The 7,916-nt window shown below is 48.8% G+C and overlaps 1 long non-coding RNA gene across 1 annotated transcript; it reads left to right on the top strand.

The window, feature by feature from the left end:
* Positions 1-1,973: 1,973 nt before the first annotated feature.
* On the top strand, positions 1,974-6,079 carry LOC134141498 (uncharacterized). The gene is made up of 2 exons (XR_009958626.1): positions 1,974-2,333; positions 5,739-6,079. It is a non-coding gene; the product is annotated as an uncharacterized LOC134141498 (long non-coding RNA).
* The last annotated feature ends 1,837 nt before the right edge of the window (positions 6,080-7,916 follow it).

Here is a 7,916-nt window from a genome sequence, read left to right as displayed (position 1 = left end):
TAGCCAAGGTCCAGGTCTCTCATCGCGGGCACTGGCCTTTCTCTGTGTTCCCAGTGGTCAAAAATTTGATGGTCAAATCTCTGCGCTTGCTTTGTCTCCCTCTCTGCAGAGAGGATATGCTTGCCAGATCCAAGCCAAAACACACCAATACTGAAAAATCCTATAGAAGAAATGGGAAGAGTCCAAAGTTGTCAGTTCCTCTCAACTGATTATAGTGCAGAGTGGGGAAAAAAATAACAGAAGAAACAGAAAAGTTAATAAAAAATCAAAAGCTGATGGTCCCTTAATGATGTAGGAATTGATTCTACAGCCTCTGGTCAGAAAATAGTTTCTTGCATTTGCAGCATGCTCCAAAATCAGGATGCTGCAATATGATATTCCTATACCAATGCCCTGCAATGGTTCCTGCTAAGCAAAAGCCTTTCTCTAGGTGTGCCAAAGCTATTGCAAGGGAATTATGTCCCTAATACTACTCTCCAGTTGTAAAATAGCATTTTCTTGTCTGCAAGCTTAAGCAAGTCAAAAAGTGAGAGGTACTTAGATGAGGTGGCAAGGTGGGACATAGTGATGTGCTCTTTTCATGTCTGGGTCCCGAATCTGAGTTACTGGTGAACCCAAAAACTCCAAAAATGCTGCAGTGAAGCCTCACACCCATTTCTGCGCTGGGCCCTTCAGCAGACAGGGATGAGGAAAAACCTCTAAGGGTAGTTGTAGGGTGATCTGGGAAAAGCATGGAAAAACAGGCAAGTGAAAGCTTGGTGATGGCTTAAGCATTGGCCAGAGCCCTCATCCCGCTGGTGGGTCAATTTCCGACAGCCTTTGGGATCAAGGACAGTGCTTTGCAGAAAGCAGAATTTATTCCTTTTTTATACTATTCTTTACCAATTTAAAATAACTTGTCTATGGCAGAAATATCTGCTACAGCAAACACTGGGGATTGGTATTTCAAATGCCTTAGAAGAGAAACATCCCTCAAGAAACCTATTTTCTGAAAAGCTTTGAGTTATAGTAGGTACCACAGGGAAATGGCAGTGTTCCTGATTTCACTTGCTAATGCCACTCTCAATGAGTGGGCAGATGGTCCTGGGCTTGTCCCAGCATCCTGGCAGCTGTATAGCAGGGTTGTTGGGAGAAGGGGCAGAGACTGGGAAGGGGGGACAGGTCTTTGTTCGCTCCGGAGAGGAGCTGAACTTCTGCCATGTAACAGGCTGCATCTTAGGGCTGTGTCTTGCTCCTGTCTCTATTTCTTTAGGAAGAAATATGCTTGACCCCACTTATATGTTACAGCTCATACAGATGGAGGATATAAAAACCAAGTGATGTAATGTCTCCATTTGAAACATCTGCCCACTTCCTCCTCCACCCTGCAAGTCAGAGGAAGCCATGAAAGGACATTCCTTGTGCCTCTCTCTGATTTCGCCTTGATAGGGCTCCGACCAGTGTTCCTTCAGTTAGTTTATTTTCTTTTAAAGCACATATTTCAGGGCACTCCAAAAGCAGGGTAGCCAAATCGCTGGTAGACCAGCATGAGTCAGAAGCAGCTGCAGAAAGGTGTCTCCTTAGTGTGTTTTACAGGCAGTGGGCACGCTCGTCCCAGAAGGAGCAGAGCTCTGGCACTGAGAGGTCAGACCACATAGCTGTGCTGATTTTAGCAAAGTCACGTGCCGGTGTAGTCAGCAGCACGTAACTCTCTGAAGTCTGTTGCAGTGCTGCTGCTTTAGGGATTTTTCGGAGAAAGCGGCTTGTGTACTGCTGCCCTCCCCTGAATTTTCTTTGTGTGTTTGGCAACAGATTAGAAAGGAAAAGAAAAAACACAAAAATATTCGGAGGCAGTGTTCCACCGAGGTGGGTTTTTCTACCATTTAGCTGTTGGGTGGACAGTGTCCCTTTAAATGCAATGCCTTCGACTAAGAGGAATGACATTTCCAAAGAAATGTTCTCTGATTACCTCAGCCGCCTGCCCCTCGTGGTGTCCCTGGCTCTCTGACACATGCGCTACCCTTGAGCCCCAGAAACACACCCCGACCCTTCCTTTCTCTGCTGAGGATCTCTATTGCAGTAATGCCTGTAAAACCAAATCCATTTTTACACCTCCTCCTGCAGGAGAGATGCCAAGAGCCCTCTGCTAATACAGCGTGGCCACTAGTGCAAAGCCCTCGACACTCCTACCAGCAGAGTAGCCCATACCTTAAAATTAGCACTTTCAGAGTGCAAAGCAGGGGGGTGAAGGTCCACCGAAGCAGCTTGATGGACAGGTTTAGGACTCAATGAAAGAAGAAAGGGATGTAAAGGAGAACGTAATGAAGCCCAGGAACACAGGTATAAGTTCAAAGGTATGAATGATACTATCCTGCAGGGCCTGTGCCAGAAGGGTTTGTTGGGGTGGGTGCTGTTGCTGGAATGGGAGCATCACTTGGTGTGATGGAGACGACATGCTGAAGTCAATGTAAACAACATCCACTGCTTTCTACTCATCTACTGAGCCAGTCATTTCATTGTAGAAGGCTATCAGATTGGTCCAGCGCAATTTCCCCTTCATAAATCCGTGCTGACTACTCCCAGTCATCTTCTTGCCTTTGGTATGTGTGGAAATGGTTTCCAGGCATGTCATGTGAGTCACTGTGTGGTGACCCTTCCACTGGTGCGCCTTTCTCTGTCCTCTGTCCTCCTGGTTGGAGGTCAGACTGGGAGCAGCCACTGACATTTTTAAAAGGGAAGATTTGGGATCACTAGAAAGCATTGCCAGACCCTAGCGCATATTCATTAGGAAGCAGAATTGCTTCTGCGAGGAAGTGACTGGGGCTCCCACTGCGCTCCATCAGTCTGGGTGAGACCACAGGGGCTGGGGCACGCAGGGAGCGGAGCAGATGCTAAACGAGCGGCAGCACCCTGCTACTCCCTTCCAACACCCTATTCCACGTGCTTTTCTGGAAAGAAAAGCAGTGAGAAGGCATGGGAGACACAGTGTTTGCTTGTCATCGTTGTCTCAGTAGTTTTATTATTTACATCTGTTTGTGGTCTGTGACCTAGTAATTTTTCTGGCAGGGAAAGACAGGACACTGGTTTGGACTGGTGAGGGGGGTTGTGCTGCAAGCGTCCTCTCATGCAGTGGCGTGGGTGCTACAAAATCTAGGGCTGACAAGGGGGAAGCAACTAGATTCCCTTCGTCCCCGTGGATCATCCATGCTTGAACGAGCCATCAAACCCCGTCGAAGGACAGGAGCTGCAAACCGAAACGCTCCCGCTCCTCACCTTCCCCGCTTATCGCTGTCCCTGTTCATTTGTCTCACAGCCGTGCCGGAGGGCGTCTATCGCGGGGCCGGTGCCAGCCAGGCCAAGGACCGTTGCTGGCCGCACACCAGGGGACGGGTCCTGCCCCGTGTGGGTGCAGCAGGCAAATTCCAGGAGCTTCTGCGAAGCAGAGAGGCCGCGTAAGGGCTGGGCTGCCACGAGAGCTGCCTCTCCGCCGCGCTTCCCTCGCCGCACCTGATCCTGAACGCGCAACCGTCAGCAAAGCCGACGGCAACTCCGCGCACGAAAGACTGGACTACACCGTCCGAGTCCGGCGGACTAGAGCAACCTTCTCCTAAGGGACGGGGAGAACGGGCTGAGCGCTCCTGCAGTGCCCTCCATCGGCGCTGAGGACCCTGCCGGCTGCAACCGTCCGTTAATTTAACTAGCACCGGCAGCATTTAGCAAAAAATGTGTGCGAAGCGCTGCGGTTGTGCGCGGCCGTGGGCTGCCGCGGGTGTAGCCGCCCGCCGGCTCGCTGCCACCACGCTCACAGTTTTGATAGGACCCAAAGCCTCCCGTCGCCGGAGACCCCGCCATCAGCCGGGGCTGCGGGCAGGCAGCACTGAGGCCCTTTCGCTCGCTGGGTAAATTCTGTTTCCCTCCCCACTGTGCCGTGCTGCTTGTCGACGTAACGCTACGCCCCGGGTAGGAGACTCCTACAGAGAAACTTCAGTGCGGGCTGGCAAATTGCAGAGCCGCGCTTGTGAATGGAGACGCCCTAGGAGATGGGCTGAAGCGAAGCACCTGGTGTAATTAATTACATGCTTGAAACGGGGGAAAGTAGGGCCGAAGGCAGGCTAAGTGCCAGGTGATTGTTTTGGATAGTAAAAAGGAAGAACTTTTCATGCAGGAAGAGCAAATGCTCTGCTCAGGAGTCTACTGGTGATGGAACGATTAATCTCTTCTTCTCTTTTCTTCCTCGTTCTTTACTTTGGGTTTTTTTTGTTCCTCCTCTGCTTCCTCCCCTTTTTGTTCTCATTCCCAGGTCAACACCTGGAGGTAGGGGCTGTCTTAGGAAAGGAACCCCACGGCGGCTTATTCCAGCCAAGATTGTATTTCAAATAACCTGAGTCTTCGTTTTGCCCAAATCCGCTTTGATCTGCAAAGCAACCCCCTTTTAAATGACCAAAGCAGGAATCTGAACACCAGTGATTTTGCTTTATCAGCCATCTGGGTTGGATTTCTTAGACCTGTAGCAACCATACTGCCCCCAGCTAATGTTGTGAGCGATGGTGGTGGTCCCTGACATGCACAGAGATGTGGAATACAGCAGAGCTTACCATGCTCAAAGCTGCTCCTCTTTTTTATTTATTTATTTATTTATTGGCAATTCTCTGTGTCTTCTGACACTGCAGGAATCAAACAAGCTCACTTGGGTGAAATAAGAAGTACATATGGAAACACAGCCATTCTTGGGAGAAAAACCCTTCTTTCAAGAAGGAGAGGAGAATAGGATTTGTAGGGCCCTCTGCATAAAGCCTGGTGCTCAGTAATGTTGTGGTTGCACACAGACTGATCCCAGACCTTTGCCAAGCTGCAGATCTGCCACACTGCTGACCAGGGTCCCACCTACAGCCTCACTGTGACCAACACAGGGAGAATGATGTACCTGCACTCTTTGCTTCTCCAGTCCTGGGGGTCATCCTGCAGTGAGCCACAGCTTTTCCTCTCCAAATGTTATTTTCAATTATACTGGTTGCCACTGGGCTGATAGGGAAGCTGTTGGCCCTTGGACAGTTGCGGCCTGACTTGCAATCCTGCCTCTCCAAAAGAGCTGCTGTGATGGTGGAGAGTTGTGGTGATGCTTCCATGCCACTTCTAGACACGGTGACATCGGGGAGAACACCCTGAGCCAAGTGCACAGCGCTGAGCTTCACCTCGCAGTGTTGGCGTGGCGAAAGGGGCTGGTTAGCAGGTCTCCATGCCTGGGCTCAGGGAAATAGGCTGTGTGTTACTGCTCTTCCCAGAGATTTGTTTTTGACCTTGAAAGGAACAGCGTGCTAGAACAGGCCTTGTGGAGATAATGCTAATGATGGGAGGTAACGCAGCCCATTAGCAAGGATTGTTTATAACCCTTAGAACCTTATAACCAGAGAAATGTAAATTCTGAAACAAAGATCTTAATTTCCATTCCATCTTCTTTTCCTCAAGTGCCTTGTTTTCCTGGTTTTAACTGAAAACAGTAGAAGAGTAGTTATTGTACCTTTTATTTATCTTTTTGTGATATTTTATTTATCTTTTTGTCTATTATAGTTCTTCCTCCCCCTTTCCCCTCTCCCCCAGTGATCACTGTAACTCGAGGGGAAAGAGTGAGGATTCTGGCAAAACCTGTTCCTGACTAAACAAGTGAAATCCTGCCCCCACTGACACCACTGGCACATTTGCACTGACTTCATTTGGGCCAGAGTTTCACCAAATACAGCATTAAAACTGTATTTCTGCAGATCATTTTGGAGCGGTCATCGCTAGGGAAAAAAAAAATTGGAAGCAAAGAAAAATACAAATGCAGAAGAGCCAGCAGCGGTGCAAGAGTGGGTGCAAGCAGCTACGCAGGCGGAGGAGCGGCCCCTTGGCGACTGGAGCCAACAGCACCGGAGCAGTCACGCGGTAGCCGGTGGCTGCTCCACCATCCCGAGACTGAGGCCACTGGAAGGAGGCAACGTAGAGGTCTTGCCTGATCCTTGACAGAACCCCGTGGTTGCCTGATTCGTCGTGCCGGATCTGCCTCCACCAGGCACGCTTTGGAAGGACGGGTTTCTAAATAAAAACAAAAATCCCTTCCTTGCATTTTCCTTAAAAGCATTTTATTGCTTTTCATGTTTAACAAGTCTGGGAGAGCGGAGAGGCTGGTGAAACCCGGACCCTTCCGCACTCGCAATATTATTTAGCTCTTGTCATGCTCTGTTTCTTTGTGTAGCCATTACCAGCGACTAATGCAGCGACACAGCACTGAGCACGGCTCTCCCTGGGGCTGGGGATCTCATGTCAGGAGGGTACGATCCAATTCACATCGAGATGGAGACATTAAATCTTTTTACTCTATGCCTTGTCAAAAAAAAAAAAAAAAAAAAAAGCCGATCTGCCTGCTATCAAATGCACTGAGAGCGCCCCAGCCCATAAAAGCAGTTTTATGTGCTCATTGATACAGAATAGATTGTCACTAAACCTTTCAGGCACTGTTGTCAAGGTCAATAATCCTGATCTATTTTAACACAGCGGGGCAGAGGGGGGAAAGGAATCCTATCAAGATATGACCTTTAAAGGACCTCCTCCTCTGAGAATCAAAATTAAAAAAAAAAAAAAAAAAAGTGGAAAGGATGTTATTTTGTTACCTTTGGGCTTATCTGAACTGGCAGTAGTTATAGACTTTAGCAAGAAAATAGCTCAAGAAATGATTTGGTTAGTAGCAAGATGTTGTAACCCATAAAACGTGCAGTGCGCTAATTTGGTGAATTCACACGAAGATGCTTGAAGGACATTTTTAGCAATATACGACTAGCTCTTTCCTTCATGGAGCACGGAGATTGCACATCCAGGAGCACTCATTAGGCCTGTCCTCGCCCTTCCCTCCTGCTCCTGTTACCCTACGTGTCTTTTCTGCTGGCTTCGAACCGATCGTGGCAGGGACTGTGTCTGCCTCTGCGCCGTGCTTAGGTCTCCAGCGGGATCTGGGCGAACCGCGGTGCCAGCGAGCACCCCGCGGGGTCACACACAACGTGTGTGCGCCGTTGGTGGGCTTCAGCCGTGAAGAAGGCAAAGTGGAGAGCGCGGCAGCGAAATTATTACCTCCTCCTGGGGACTTCAACCAGATTCAGTGTATACGCTGAAAGCAGTTCAGTCGCTTTACTCTCGGTCTCAAATCTTTGCTGGGCCTGCTCCTCGTATTGCTGTAGACACAAGAACTGAGCTCTTTCATCTTCCCCTTTGCAACCTCTCCCAGGTCCCTGAGATGGGCCAGCAGGGCAAATACACTTTTTTCCAGTTTTCTGTTAAATGTAAGCAGGCTTCATTGCACTATTTTGCAACCTAACACTGCTAGATACGGATCAGAACGTGACCTTGCAACCTTTTTTGGGGAACCCTGCTCTCCCTCCCTTCACTAGAACGAGGATAACTGGATATGGCGTTACACATCTAAACCTGGGACTCGCGGCCAAGGAGCTCACACACAGCTTACATTAGCCAGGATCTACAAGCATCACTGTACCGAATAAAAAGATCTGATACGCACAATCGCCAGGCTTGTTAGCCTCACTTGGGAAGAGCTATAGGTAGGAGAACAAGTGTATAGCACAAGCGCAGATTTTCCAGCCAGCATAAATAAGTCTTTGCCTACTTTGCTTCAGGGAGCTAATTTTTCATGTGCCACCAACACTGGCTTTTTCGCTTGACATGATCTGTATTGTGGCATATGCAGCAAGCCTTTCTCCCTTCCTCTGTGTTACATTTATTTCAAGCCAGTATAAATACATCTCTGGAAATCTGGAGAGAAGAGAGTCTAAAGGTCCTTCATGAATTCTTTTAAAAAGCTGGTTTTACACAATGTGCTCTGCACTGCCATCCTGGAGCCTACAAGCAAAATCCCGTCTGTTTCTGAGATCTGGTATGTCCATCAGCAGGCC

This window comes from Rhea pennata, chromosome 5, assembly GCF_028389875.1.
Source record: "Rhea pennata isolate bPtePen1 chromosome 5, bPtePen1.pri, whole genome shotgun sequence".
In the NCBI taxonomy this organism is placed as follows: domain Eukaryota; kingdom Metazoa; phylum Chordata; class Aves; order Rheiformes; family Rheidae; genus Rhea; species Rhea pennata.
Note: the sequence above shows the minus strand (reverse complement) of the source record. Positions and strands in the feature narration are given on the sequence as shown.